General features: G+C 50.7%; 1 long non-coding RNA gene across 1 annotated transcript; it reads right to left on the reverse strand.

The window, feature by feature from the left end:
* Positions 1-5295: 5295 nt before the first annotated feature.
* LOC309648335 lies at positions 5296-7811 on the reverse strand. The gene is made up of 3 exons (XR_014256600.1): positions 7768-7811; positions 6840-7042; positions 5296-5826 (listed from the first exon to the last, which is right to left on the reverse strand). It is a non-coding gene; the product is annotated as an uncharacterized lncRNA (long non-coding RNA).
* Positions 7812-14261: the final 6450 nt, after the last annotated feature.

Raw genomic sequence — 14261 nt, forward strand, 5'->3', positions numbered from 1 at the left:
CGCCCCGGCTCGTGCGACTGCCCGCCCGCCTGGACTACAATTCCCAGAAGGCGCCGCGTCGGCCACCCCAGCAGCCTGGGGGGCACGCCGGGAGTTATAGTTCGGCAGGGTGCGTGGGCCGTGGGGACAGCGGCCGTGACTTTGTGGGGCAGTGGTGGCGGTGTGTGGATGATCCGGCTGGAGGGTGTGCGGGAGGCGGAACCGTGCATGGTGCGTGGGGGGTGAGAGGTGTAAGGGGTGTGTGAGGAGGTGAGGGGGGTGTGAGAAGGTGAGGGGTGTGTGTGAGGAGGTGAGGGGGGTGTGAAGTGAGAGGTATGAGGGGTGTGTGAGGAGGTGAGGGGGGTGTGTGAGGAGGTGAGGGGGGTGTGAGGAGTGTGTGATGAGGTGGAGGGTGTGTGAGGAGATGATAGTTGTGTGAGGAGGTGAGAGGTGTGAGGGGTGTGTGAGGAGGTGAGAGGTGTGTGAGGAGGTGAGAGGTATGTGAGGAGGTGAGAAGTATGTGAGGAGGTGAGAGGTGTGTGAGGAGGTGAGAGGTGTGAGGGGTGTGTGAGGAGGTGAGAGGTGTGTGAGGAGGTGAGAGGTGTGTGAGGAGGTGAGAGGTGTGTGAGGAGGTGAGAGGTGTGTGAGGAGGTGAGAGGTGTGAGGGGTGTGTGAGGAGGTGAGAGGTGTGTGAGGAGGTGAGAGGTGTGTGAGGTGAGAGGTGTGAGGGGTGTGTGAGGAGGTGAGAGGTGTGTGAGGAGGTGAGAGGTGTGTGAGGAGGTGTGAGGGGGTTTGAGGAGGTGAGGGGGGTGTGTGAGGAAGTGAGAGCTGTGAGGGGGGTGTGAGGTGAGGGGTGTGTGTGAGGAGGTGAGGGGGGTGTGAGGAGGTGAGGGGAGTGTGTGAGGAGGTGAGAGCTGTGAGGGGGGTGTGAGGAGGTGAGGAGGTGTGAGGAGGTGAGGAGGTGTGAGGAGGTGAGGGGCATGTGAGGAGGTGAGGGGGGTGTGAAGTGAGAGGTGTGAGGGGTGTGTGAGGAAGTGAGGTGTTGAGGGGGTGTGAGGGGTGTGGATGCTGGGGGAAGGTGTGTATCATGTATGTAATGTGTGTGGCCCACTGCAACCATGTGGTCACAGTGCCTCTTTACCTGGTCCTCTTTCCATTTTCTTTCCCCTTTAAAAATTTTTACCATTTTTTTGGAGCTGTAATTCACATACCTTCAGTTCACCCTTCTAAAGTGTACAATTCAGTGGTTTTTAGTATCTTTACAAGGCTGTGCAACCATCACCACTATCTAGTTCCAGAACACTTTTATCACCCGCAGAAGAAACCCCATGCCCGTTAGCAGTCACTCCCTATTCCCCCTGCCCCCAGCCCCTGACACCACCAATCTGCCTCCTGGCTCTGGGGATTTGTCTGTTCTGGATATTTTATGTAAATGGTCCCTTTGCATTTCTTGACCACTGGTAGGCACACCATGGGCACCCTAATCCAAGGAATACTTCACTTTCCCCAACAAAGACCCATCTCGCCCATCAAGTGCTGGGCTTTGGCCTGTGGGTGGCACTGGTGGCCTTCATTTCTTTGGGTCTTCTTGGCCTTCTTTGTGGTCTTCTGCCTTCTGCTGTCCCACTTCTGTTGTCAAAGGCACAGCCCCATGATGCCCACCCCCAATAATCACAACAATAAACCACATCTGCACTGAGCCCCGTTTGCACACCAGGCAATTACTGAGCCTAGTCCATTCATCCAGATTGTCAACTCTGCCCATGACCTTCTCCCTTTTTGCACCACCAAAGGCTTTCTCTCTGGCAGCTCTTGCTTCCCACCCTCCAGCCCTGCCCTCTCCACCAAGCCCAGCTTCACGTCACTGATGTCTTGCGGCACTTGCCTTGATACCTCCCCGCCTCCAAGCCTAACTTGCCTCCCACCAGTGAAGGGAACCCCGGATTTTCCTGGTTCCTATTTCATCACTTCTATGAACCGTCATGTCCTTCTTCCTATTATACACGTCGGTGCAGTTGGCTCTGCTAACTGGTCTGGTTTGTGTCTAAAGAGGCTGTATTAGTTTCCTATCACACTACTGTAACAAATTACCACAAGTGCAGTGGCTCATAACAACAAAAATCTATTATCTTAGGTTTCTGGAGGTCAGAAGCCCAAAATGGGTCTCACAGGGCTAAAATCACCATGTTGGCATTTGTGTTCCTTCTAGAGGCTCTAAGGGAGAAATCCATTTCCTTGCCTCTTCCACCTTCTAGAGGCTGCCCTCATTCCTTGTTCTGTGCACCTGCCTCGCCGTCATTCCATCCCCTTCTCTGACTGACCCTCCTGCATCTCTTTTGCACTTATGAGGACCCTTGTGATTACGCTGGACTCACCTGGTAATCCAGGATACTTTCCCCATCTGCAAATTCCCTTTTGCCATGTAAGGTAACATACTCACAGGTTCTGAGGATTAGGATGTGGACAACTTGGGGGGCAGGGGAGGCATTATTTTGCCTATTACGGATCCTAATTTCATTGGTCTGGGTTTGGCCTGGGCATCCAGACTTTTTTTTTTTTTGGCCACACCATGCGGCATGCAGGATCTTAGTTCCCCGATCAGGGATCGAACCCGTGCCCCCTGCAGTGGAAGCGTGGAGTCTTAACCACTGGACTGCCAGGGAAGCCCCCAATCCAGACTTTTAGAAGTTTCCAGATGATTCTAACGTGCAGGCAAGGCTGAGAGCCACTGGATAAGAAACAGCATGATGCAGTAGGAAGCAAAGGCTATGGAGAGGGACCCAGCTGATTGCAATTCCCAGTTCTGCCTCGTAACTCTTTTATGGGCAAATGACTTCATTTATCTGGCCTTCTACTTCCTTCTCTGTAACACGGAGATAATAAACCATCCCCTCTTCGCGGATGATCATGACGCCCTCTGCTTCTCCATGTCCATGGTGGGAGGCAGAGTTGTACCTGCTCAGACACAGCCACACACCTAGGCTCACAGAGACATGCAGACCCACACAAAGACACACAGACACACAAACACACAACTTGCATCCAGGATATATAAAGAACTCTTACAACTCAAATAACCCAACAACAAAGCCCCTAAATAACCCAGTTTAAAAATGGGCAGGGAATTCCCTGGTGGGCCAGTGGTTAGGACTGCTGGGGGCCCAGGTTCCATCGCTGGTGGGGAAACTAAGATTCTGCAAGCCACACAGTGTGACTACATAAATAAATAAAATAATAATGGGCAAAGACAGTAACATTTACCCAAGGAAAACATGCAAATGGCCAATAAGCACATGAATGGATGCTCAACGTCCTTTGTCATCAGGGAAATGCAAATCGAAGCCACACTGTGATGCCACTTCACACCGGAGAGGATGGCTATGATCAGAAAGACAGGTAACAAGTGTGGGTGAGGATGTGGAGAAAGAGGAACCCTCATACATTGCTGGTGGAAACGTAAAATGATGCAGCCTCTGTGGAAAACAGTTTAGTGGAGAAATGAAAACATAGGTCCACACAAAATCTTGTACAGAAATGTTCGCAGTAACATTGTTCAAAGAGGTAAGGGAGGAGCCAGGATATAGAGAAGGTCTTTTTGCTGGAAAAACAAACAAACAACAAAACATGTAGTCGAACATCAAAAGATCACTGCTAATCGCAAAGAACAGACACCTCAAGTTAATAACGTTAGTGCTTCTCTATGTATGGGAGGATGCAAGAGTCTGGGTTCATTGAAATTATTCCTTAGATATGTATCTTAACTATCCAGGGCCAGTATCCAAAGCACGGAATGGATAACATTCTGTGTTATCCACAGAATGCTTCCTGTTTTTCTCCATCCTGAATTCCCCTAAGGGCTCACCTTCTGGAGGCATGCACTGGCTGATGGAGGGAGAGGAGGAGGCTGGCCCTGCCCCAGGACCCACGCTCCCTGGGGGCTGCAGCTCCAGTTCAGCTCGGAGGTGAAGTGGCACAGAAGCAGGAACGGAAACGGGTGTGCCTGCTGAGAACACTGGCATTTTGGAGACTCACGTGGACGGCATCTGCCAGGAGTGTGGAGTCCTGGGCCTCAGGCTTATGGTCCTCGATCCTCCCCTGAGAGGGAGGAGCTGGGGGAGGGCAGGGCAGGGGCTTGAGGGAGGCCAGATCTGCCCTCAGACCCCAGGGACCGCAGCCTCAAAGTCCCCTCACCCAGAAGCCCTGCCAGCCAGTGGCCCCTTTCCCAGGGACCCTGGCCCTCCCAGTCCAGACCCTCCCACAGGCGTTTGCTCCTGTGCTGCCTGCCCTCGGCCTGCTCCCTCCTGTTCGCCCTCCAGGGCTCACGGAACCACAGCCCCCAACATTTGCTTTGTGCCAGGCGCGCTGTGGGAACCTTCCATCAGCTTGCTTGATCGTCACTCTGCCCCTACGAGTGAGGCAACACTACCTGACCCATTTGACAGGAAGGAAACTGAGGCATCAAGAGGGGAAGACGCCTGAGTTCACATGGACAGATGGGGTGATCTGTGCCCCTGGAATTAGTCTGGGGATGTGGCACACCACCTCGGCTCTGGTGCAGGGGTCTGCACAGCCACCATGGATCCAGGGTGACCCGGGGAAGATGCACGCTTGGACCAGGAAGTCCTGAACCTCTGGGCCTGTTTCCTCTCAGGTACAGCAGGGACAGTCTCCAGGAAGATGGACAGCATTACGCTGTGAAAAGTCTTTGTGAAATGAAACACAACACAGGAACAGCTCACAGGGCCTTTGCTGCCCAAGGCCACACCGCTTTTACACCCTGCATCCCCGCCTGGCTCCTAGGCTGGGCAAGGGGTCATGGGGCTCAGGGCTCCATAGAAAGCAGCCCTCTGATTTGATGCTTGGGGGCTGGGCCTCAGACCTGTCCCTGAGCCTAGGCTGAGTCCCTGAGCTGCAGCCCCATGCCACCCCCAGCCTGTGAGCTTCTCAAAGGCTCTCTGTGCCACACTGGCCCAGTTCCCTAATGTGGGGACAATCAGGTACTGTCACTGCCCTCTGTTATACAGGTGGGGGAAAACGGGGGCACAGAGGGGTTAAATCTAAGGTTGTGAAGCAAATAATGGGTAGGTGGGGATTTGAAACAAGGCAGTCAGACTTGAGTCTGTGCCTTCAAAACAGTAATTTTTAAAAAGAGAGATATGAGGGCTCAGCTCAATGAGTGCTGAGCAATGCACACACCTGTGTAACCACCGTCCAGATCAAGCTCTAGAACTTTCTGTGAGGATGGAATTTGGCAGCCGTCAGCCCCATGTGGCTCCTGAGCAGTAGGAGCGCAGGTGGTGTGACTGAGAAACTAGATTTGTGATTTTTAAGTTTATTTACTTAATTCAGATTTCAATACATACAACGTGGCTCAAAGATACCAGTTGGAAAGTTCAGCCCTGGGGCGTTTCAGCACCATGGACAGACCCCTCCTGGCTCCCCTCCAGGCAATGCCCTCCCCAGCCAGGAGGTGGTTACTGCTGGGATTTCTGACAGTGCATGAGTTGTGCCTATTCTTGAACTTCGTACAAAGTGAATGATGTGCTGTGTAACAGTCTGAAGTCTCAGCTCCAAGCTCTCTCAGGCTCACGGGTGGCAGCGGCAGAAGGCACATTTCAGGATCCCTTGTTACCGGGACGGTTGGGGACGAAGCGGAGCTACCAGGTGGGCAAGTACTCAAAAGGGCTGAAAACCGTAGTCCCAGCTGTCTTGAATTCAGGTCCTGACAGAGACTCCCAGGAGGGAACGGCTGACTGAGGCCTTCTGCCCCTCCCCACAGGGGTGAGAGTGGTGAGCAGATCCCTGGGGCCCAGTGTGCCCTTCCTTCCTCCTGGTGTCATTGCTAAGCTGGGGACAGCGAGAGAGGTGGGTAAGTGGAGTCTGTCAGATCTAGGATCAAACCCACCTTCACCACTCCCTGATGGGTGACCTTGGGCTGATCAATTCCCCTGGGGCCTCAGTTTTCTATCTGTAAAATGGGGTAATAGTACCTTTTGTGGGAGGCTGTTTGTTCATTCATTCATTTAACAAGTACTCCACAGACTGGGCACCACATCATGAAATTTACAGTCTGTGATGAATGGGAACAAGTGTAAAGTGTTCAAACGTGGTAAGAGATAGAAGCGTAATGTGGGTTTGGGTGGCCAGGGAAGGCCTCTGAATGGCTAAGTTTATACCCTATTGAGTGGCCGGTGGGGTGGAGGAGGAGAATGATGGGCAAAGGGAGAGCCATAGGGGAGGCCTGGAAAACAGGTAGAAGTCAGGTCATGCAGGGCCTGGAAGGCATGGAAAGAAGTGTGAATTCGTTTCAAATCAGGGGTCAGCAAACACAGCCCCGTTGCCTGTTTTTGTACGGTCTATGAGCTAAGAATAGTTTTTACATTTTTAAGCAGCTGGGGGGGAAAGGTGAAAAGAAGACAAATGTTACATGAAAGTCAGATTTCAGTGTCCATCAACAAAGTCGTGGATTTCGTCACGAAAAAAGAAAACAGTGTGGATGTGTGTTTTCTCTCTTGTTAGATAAGAACCTATATGACCTCCATGATTTTGCCTCTTGGACTGCAAAGCTCAAAATACTTGCTATCTGGTGCTTTACAGGGAGAGTTTGCTGACCCTGCTCTGATGACTTGGGCAGTGACAGAGGGTTTAAGGGGAGGGGTGGCCTCACCATTCAGGGTTAAAGACCCGTCCAGTCTTATGTGGAGAGAGATGGAAGGGGCAAAGGGTGGCAGAGACCTGTGAGGGGGGGGTGGTCTGGACCAGGCAGAGGAAGGCAAGGAGCAGGACATATCTCGAGGGAGATCTCGTTTCTGAAAAATGTCCAGCCCTGTGACCACCACCCTGCCGTCTGTCTGCCTCACCTGGTGCCTCGGGCTCCATCACCTGCCACTCTGCTCCGTCTCTGGGCTGCTTGGCCTCAGCAGATACAGGACAGTGGTCTTGGTCTCAGGCTGAGGAGCCAGGTTGTAGGTGACACTGGCAGGGATGGATTCCTGTCCCCAGAGTCTACTTCTCACACAGCAGCAGGGCTCCAAGCTTCTGGCTTGAACCTTGGGGCCCAGGGCTGGGATTCTGGTAAATGAAGTACTGCTGGCTGGGCACAGGCAGCAGGGAGTGGGTGTGGCCACAGCCAGACACATGGGCTCCCCTGGGACAGACCAACTGCCTCAGTCCCCCGAATTGAGAACATATGTCCGCACACAAACCTGTGTGTGAATGTTCACAGCAGCGACGCTTGAGTAAACAAACTGGTCTATTTTTCCATACGATGGAATATTATTCAACTACAAAAATTAAGTAAGTACTGATACACAGCACAACATGAACGGACTTGGAAAACATTACTTTCAGTGAGAAAAGCACACACACAAAAGCACATATTGTAGGACCCCATTTATATGAAATGTCCAGAACAGAGACAGAAGGTAGATTAATGGTTGCCAGGGGCTGGGGAGGAGGTGAACGGGGGAGTGGTGGCTACGGGTTCAGGGTATATAGGCACACACCTGAGGTCACACCTGCGTACATAGGCGGTGTCACACATGCGGGGTCGCGCTCGGCTGCATACCTGAGGTCTCAACTGCCAGCACAGGTCGCTCCCCCACCCCCACCCCCACCCCCACCCCCACCCCCACCCCCACCCCCTGGCACGCGCATCACCGCCTCTTCTCTCCCCTCCCCCACAGCCCGGCCGCCCCGGTCCACGCCCCTTGGGCCCCACCGCCTGCACACACGGGCCTCCCCCTTCCTCACACTCGCACCGCCAACCCGCTGGGACCGCGGACTCACCACAGAGTGGGAGGGCGCCCCCACTCTCGCGCATGCCGCCCTGTGCAGGCTCACTAAGGCCCCTTCCGCCCAGCGCCGGTGGTTGGGGACTTCATCTCCCAGCGGCCCCCGCGCGCTCCGTGCCTGGAAACAGCCGGCATAGGGTGAAGGGCCTTCTGGGAAATGAAGTCCAAGTGCACCGCCAAAGAAAGAGCGTGGGGACGTGTCAGTCCGTCTTCCCCGGGGGTGGGGGGGGGGGAGGTTGGAGGACTGGACATACAGTGACAGGCACAGTTTCCTGTGTCCTTTTAGATATGCAACGTATGTACTTTTTTTCCTCTTCCTCCTCACACATATACGTGTATAAGTATTAATGGAAGAAATTTTCATGTATTGAGGTACGGGGAAGTCATTCTGGCTTGCACACGCTTTAACTTTACTTTTTTGCTAACTAAAACTTAAGCCTGTTTGCAGCCTATCACACACATATTGTACATCTGCTTTAATCATCAAAGAAAAGGGTGCACTGACCAGAAGTAAAGAATGTCCATGTTAAAAATAAAGATTAAATGCCTTCCTTCCTGGGACAGCAATGCCGGTCCTCCTTCAATAAGGCTCCCTTCCCAGGTGCCAAGGCCATGCTGACTCACTGTTTTTTGTTTGTTTGTTTAAATTTATGTTTTATTTATTTATTTTTGGCTGCGTTGGGTCTTCGTTGCTGCACCCGGGCTTTCTCTAGTTGCGGCGAGCGGGAGCTACTCTTCGTTGCGGTGCGCAGCCTTCTCATTGCGGTGACTTCTCTTGTTGTGGAGCATGGGCTCTAGGCGCGCAGGCTTCAGTAGTTGTGGCTCACGGGCTCTAGAGCGCGGGCTTCAGTAGTTGTGGCTCATGGGCTTAGTTGCTCCACAGCATGTGCGATCTTCCCGGACCAGGGCTCGAACTCGTGTCCCCTGCATTGGCAGGCGGATTCTTAACCACTGCGCCACCAGGGAAGCCCCCTGACTCGCTGTTGATCTGATTGGTTTTGTTTTTGTTTTTAGAAACCCTGAAGGAAGGTATCCTTGACTTGTCTGACGCTCTTTGTTCTGAGAAGATACAAAACTGCACTGAAAACCCTGCTTCAGTGGAGCAGTTCCTCAGAGTTATCTGAGATGCTGTCTTCCAGGCTATAGTCCTCAGTTTGGCTCAAATAAAACTTTCTTCTATTCCTACTATAGATTGGTTTATTGATGGGAAATGTATGTGCTACAACTAGCTTGCAGGAAACTTTATGGAGTCTAGGCTGTTTTACACTCAGTTGGTCCTGTTAGCTCAACACACACGTGTGCATATATACAGAACAGGTGTGGCCAAGACACACAGTCATGGGGACATTTAACTGGGGGGAGACAGACAGTGAACAATGAAACAAATGAACAAACTTAGTTTAATTTGAAAGAATTAAGGTTTTGTTTAAATTTATTTTTTGAACTGGTAATACTTTTACATGTTTCAAAATTCCAAAAATATCAAAAGATATAGAGTGAAAATGATTCCTCATCCTTTTCCCCTCACTTCTCCTCCCCAAGAGCAAGTAGTATGGTAGTATGTTCACTCTGTACCCTTCAGATATAGTGTGAGTGTGTGTCTGTGCGTTAGCAATGGCTTCTTCTTTACACAAATGGAAACACACCATACAAACTGTTTTACACCTTTTCACTTAACAATCTTGGTGCTCTTTTCCACAGTTCATAAAGACAGCCCCCACTTGAAGGGCTGTGTAAAAGGCAGCCAGTTCACCATACATCACTTAGCCAGTTCCATGTGGCGGACAATGAGGTTGTTTCCAAACTTTCACTTTTGAGATCAATGCCACGGTTAAAACTACATACAAACAGTTTGCACGGGCACAAATATATCTGTGGGATTCATCATCAGCAACTGGCTTGCTGAGACAAAGTGTTTGTTTGTAATTTAGACAGCAACCAACAAAGTGCCCTTCACAGAGGCTGTATCAATTCATGCTCCTTCAGAAATGTGTATGAATCCCTCCTCCCCCTTTTGGCTAAAAGTCAAGGCTGGTAAGATGCTGGGTGGAGGTCACATTGTTACGATCCTCCTGAAAGGTAATTTAAAAAGCTACATGAAATCCATTTTCAGAGGAAAATGTTCAAGATAGAGTAAGAAGCACATGTTACAAGAGAAACAAAAGGGATTCTAATTTTCTAAACACAAGATAACTACACATAAATATTTTTGTTGTGTGTATAAGATTTAGTGTTCACTCTATGTATACACACATGTATATTTCAAGAAAAAATTACAAGGAAAATTAACAAAATCTTAAGGTAATGACCGTCTCTGGATGGTGGAAGTATGAGGAATTAAATTTTAAATAAACCTCCATACTTAAGTGTATTTTACTTTTGTGCATTTTACAGGTTTTGCTACAAAGAATTTGCATTACTTTGACAAACTGATAAAACCATATATTTTCCCTAGTTTATAGTAATTTCCCCTGAGGAGTTTCTTATCTGACTTGGTTTCAAAGCATCTGTAAGGAAATCAGTAGGAATATGATGCCTAGAAAACGGGACCCGAAAAGAGAAATGGAAAATTCCCAAAGATCTGCAGTGCACGGGAGAGGGCGGCAAATGGCAACGGTGACAAGCTTGTTCCAGGCTTACCTGGTGAGGCCACTGTAGCCTCAGCCCACCCAGTGTCCACTCTGAGAACTGTGGAAACATGACCCTTCGGCAGCTGCCATTTTTCGGGCCAAGGCGGAGGGAACGGGGCAAATGCTGGCCTGGATTCCAAGCTGTCCAGAGCTGTGACGTTACCGCGGGGTCTCCCCTCCTCAGAGCACACTGGTGGGGGGAGCATTCCGAGTCTGCACCCCACACCGCTGATGGGGCCGTGAGGAGGGAAAGTCAGAAGTGGGGAGGGCTCTGGTGGCCAGGCCACTTGGTGTCATGTCACTCCCCCTCTCGTGGCCATCCTGCACCAGTGGTGGCAGTGGGAATGGAACGGAATGAAGACGGCTGAGATGTTTAGATGGTAAAACCAACAGGATATCTATCTTCTGGCTTGAGGGGTGGGGTGGCGGGTGGCAACCATCCCCATGCAAGGGCCCAGGGGAGGAGGGACAGGTTTGGCCTGGAAAGTGGCCTTTCCCTCCAGGTAGGCTGTGTTCCGGGACTTCGCAGGACATCTAGGGGAACTGCCCAGCAGCAAGCAGGTGCTGTTCTAGCCTGAAGCTCAGAGACCAAGACGTGGGCGTGAGCAGCACAGAGCCATGGGTGTGGACGAGGACATCTGGGAGTGAGCGGCGCACGCAAGGGGCCTCGGGGACCACACCCCAGGGACCCCAACATTTAAGAGGGGAGGGGAGGGGAGGGCAAGAAGCCCCTCGAGAGGTAGAGGGGATCTGGAAGAGTGGGGTGTTCCAGAATGCCAGGGGACCGAGCATTATAGGGAAGGGGGCCTGGCCGGCAGGCTGAACAATCCAGGGGATGAAGAGGCAGAGCCGCGAGGCGGTGGCGGCATCTGATCAGGAAGTGGGGAGCACGAGCGACTCCTCCAAGAAGAGGCTGGAGGAGGAGGGCTGAGGGCGCTGCCAGCTGCCTATCCACTACCCGCTTCCCGAGACCTTCCTCTGGTGCAGTCTCAGCCACAGAGGTTAGAGAAGCTGAACACCAGCTTTCCAAGCGCCCTCGTCGTTAGGCGGCGCCCTGTGGCCCAGGCTTGGCCAATGAGACATAAGGAGCACCGGCTGGAAGCTTCGGGGAAAGGCTTTTCTTTGAAACCTCACTGGAGAGATGAGCACAGGCCTGCCCTTCCCGCGTCCTGCAGTCCTGACTGTGGACGCAAGCGCTGAGGCTGCAGCAGTCTCCCTGCGATGAGGAGGGATGGGGTGGGAGAGAAGACACTGCCTTTGACGTAGCTGAGGCCCTGAGGACGCAGCATGATCTGTTTAAGCCGCTGTTAACGGGATGCCGACTTCAAGTGCTGGCTCCTAGCTGTGCGAGCTGGCCATGGCTGCTTTGGTCCTGTGCCTTATTTTCCTTGTACGTAAAATGGCACCGCCTCACAGAACTGTGAGGCACTGCCTGTCTGAAAACACAGCTTTTCTGAGCCATGGAAATAGAAGGTTATTTGCTAAGAATGAAGTGGCAGGTGGTGCAGGCTAAGCCATGAGGACAGAGGTGTTGTGACAGGGAGAGCTGACAAGGGAAGTCCGTGAGGACAAGCCCAGAGGACAGGTGAGCGCAGAGAAGCAAACGCGCGGCTTCGAGGGCTCTTGTGGAGCCCTGGAGGCGAGCAGGGAGGCTGGCTCTGAGCGTCCGGGAGGCCAGCTCTGCCGGGGTGCAGACCCCGCTGCTGGGACACCCACAGCACCCAAAGAACAGAAACGGACACGAGCAAGTTCTGACGGGGTCCTGACACTCAGCCATCACGTCTCGGCAGTGAGAGTCCTGGTGCTGTCATTCTGACGGAGGTCTCAGAACTGCCGCTGTATCCTTCCACGATGATACTTCTTCCATTCCGCTTGACGCTCTGCCAATCCAACATGCCTTCTGTGGATATTGTTAGGAACAATTTCCACAAGCTGAGATGTGCCATGACCAATTTTCCTTCCTTCCAATTTCTGATGTTTATGGTTTGTGTTTAACTTCACTAGAACTCAGCTGCAGTGGGAACAGCAAACAAACAAAAAAAGGCAACCGTGCTGTATAACTGGAGCACACGACATAGCGTCCCGGTGGGATGGGCATTTCGCTCTTTCAGTGTAGGTTAGAAAGCAGGCAGGTTTAAATCCTTGGTTTTTACATCCTTTCTGCTATGAGATACCAAGGATCACATCTCGAACACAGTGTTCTTCTTTACGTCAAGAACAGCATAGACAAAGGTCACAAGGCTTTGCTTTCCTGAGGAGTAAAGTTGGAGGAAAGCAAAAAGATGATCCAGATGAAGTTTCCAATTGTGGACATGAAAATGGTCATGTTAGAATGTTCTGCATCGCATACAAATAAACCACTTTCTCAGACGTCTCTCTCTCCTGGGCATTGACAGCTGAAAGGTCTTCCGAAGGTCTTCCAGCAGAGACCCCAGCAAGATGGGGAGCCGTGCTTGAGATGGGGCAGACGAACTTTGAGAACAGAACAGTGAGTCACACCATTCACACAGCCCCTCAGCACAGCCTGGTGACTTGACGCCAAATCAGAAGTCACTCCACCAGGCCAAGGAGGGTCTGATGGGCAGGCTTGGGATGGGGACAAAATTTAGGTTATCCTGTTGTTTGTTTCCCCCAACATATAAAAGACTAAAAAAGAAAAAGAAAGAAGGGACACCTATAGATTAAAAGAGACCTAAGAAAAATATTAAGCAAATGCACTGTGTGATTTTTGTTTAGATCATAATTAGAACAAACCAAATAGAAAACAAAACAAAATTTATGAGGCAACCAGGACCATCTGAACACTAGATATTTAATAATATATTGAGGAATTACTGTTATTTCTGTTTAGATGTGAAAATGGTAATATAGTTTTACTCGAGATTTAATGAAATTAATCATTTTTCCTGCTTCATCACAGACATTCTTAAATGAAACCAACATTTTTTTTTCCCTTTACTGAAATGCCGGGGAAGGAAAAATATGAACAACGACCTTGGGACCACTTCCTTGATTCCCACTCAGGCTCTGGCAATTTTACCCACTGTTGCTTTTGCACTATCAGTGCAAACATCAACTTGGTGAAAAAGGCAAATGATGCCTCAGAATGATTATGAAAATGGTTTCTGTCAGCATGGGCTAACATGATTTTATATACATATTTAAAAGTCCATGCTTTTTAGAGATATCCAGAAAAATGGATGAAATGACAAGATTTCTGGGGCTGATGTAAAAATAATCCCGTGGCAGGCAGGGGTGCCAGTGAAAATGTATTATCCACGTTTTACATGGTATGTCCAAAATAAAATGTTAAAATTTAGATTACTCAGAAAAATAAGTGGATTCTTTTCCTTCATACCAACTATGAATGCTACAAAACAGTGAAAAAAAATTACTAAAAAACATGCTGTGCACATGCTCATGATATCACTTGCTAAAATCAAATGTATAGGATTGTTAATACAGCCCTGATCAATCAATTTACAGAGTCTGGGGGAAATCGGCTCTTGTGCTGGGCATGGTTTCTCCACCTCAGGGCCATGTGATTCTTTGCTGAGGGGCTGTCTGGGGCTTTATAGGATGTTCAGCAGCACCCCTGGCCTCCCCTACTGGATGCCAGGGGCACCCCTCCCTTCCGCCAGTCATGACAACCAAAATTCGTCCAGACATTATCAAGTGTCTCCTGGGGAACAAAAGCACTCTGAGTGAGAACCTCCATCATAGGCCACACTGCTGTTCTAAGGCGATGGTTTCCAGCGAGAGCTGTGACACCCACAGGGAACGCTGTGGAATTTCACGGGGGCTCCCCTGACACTTGATTTGGGCATGAGTGTGGCTGCCACGTATGCTCTAATGACTC

The sequence above is a fragment of the Balaenoptera physalus genome, assembly GCF_965194825.1.
Source record: "Balaenoptera physalus genome assembly, chromosome: 19".
In the NCBI taxonomy this organism is placed as follows: Eukaryota; Metazoa; Chordata; class Mammalia; order Artiodactyla; family Balaenopteridae; genus Balaenoptera; species Balaenoptera physalus.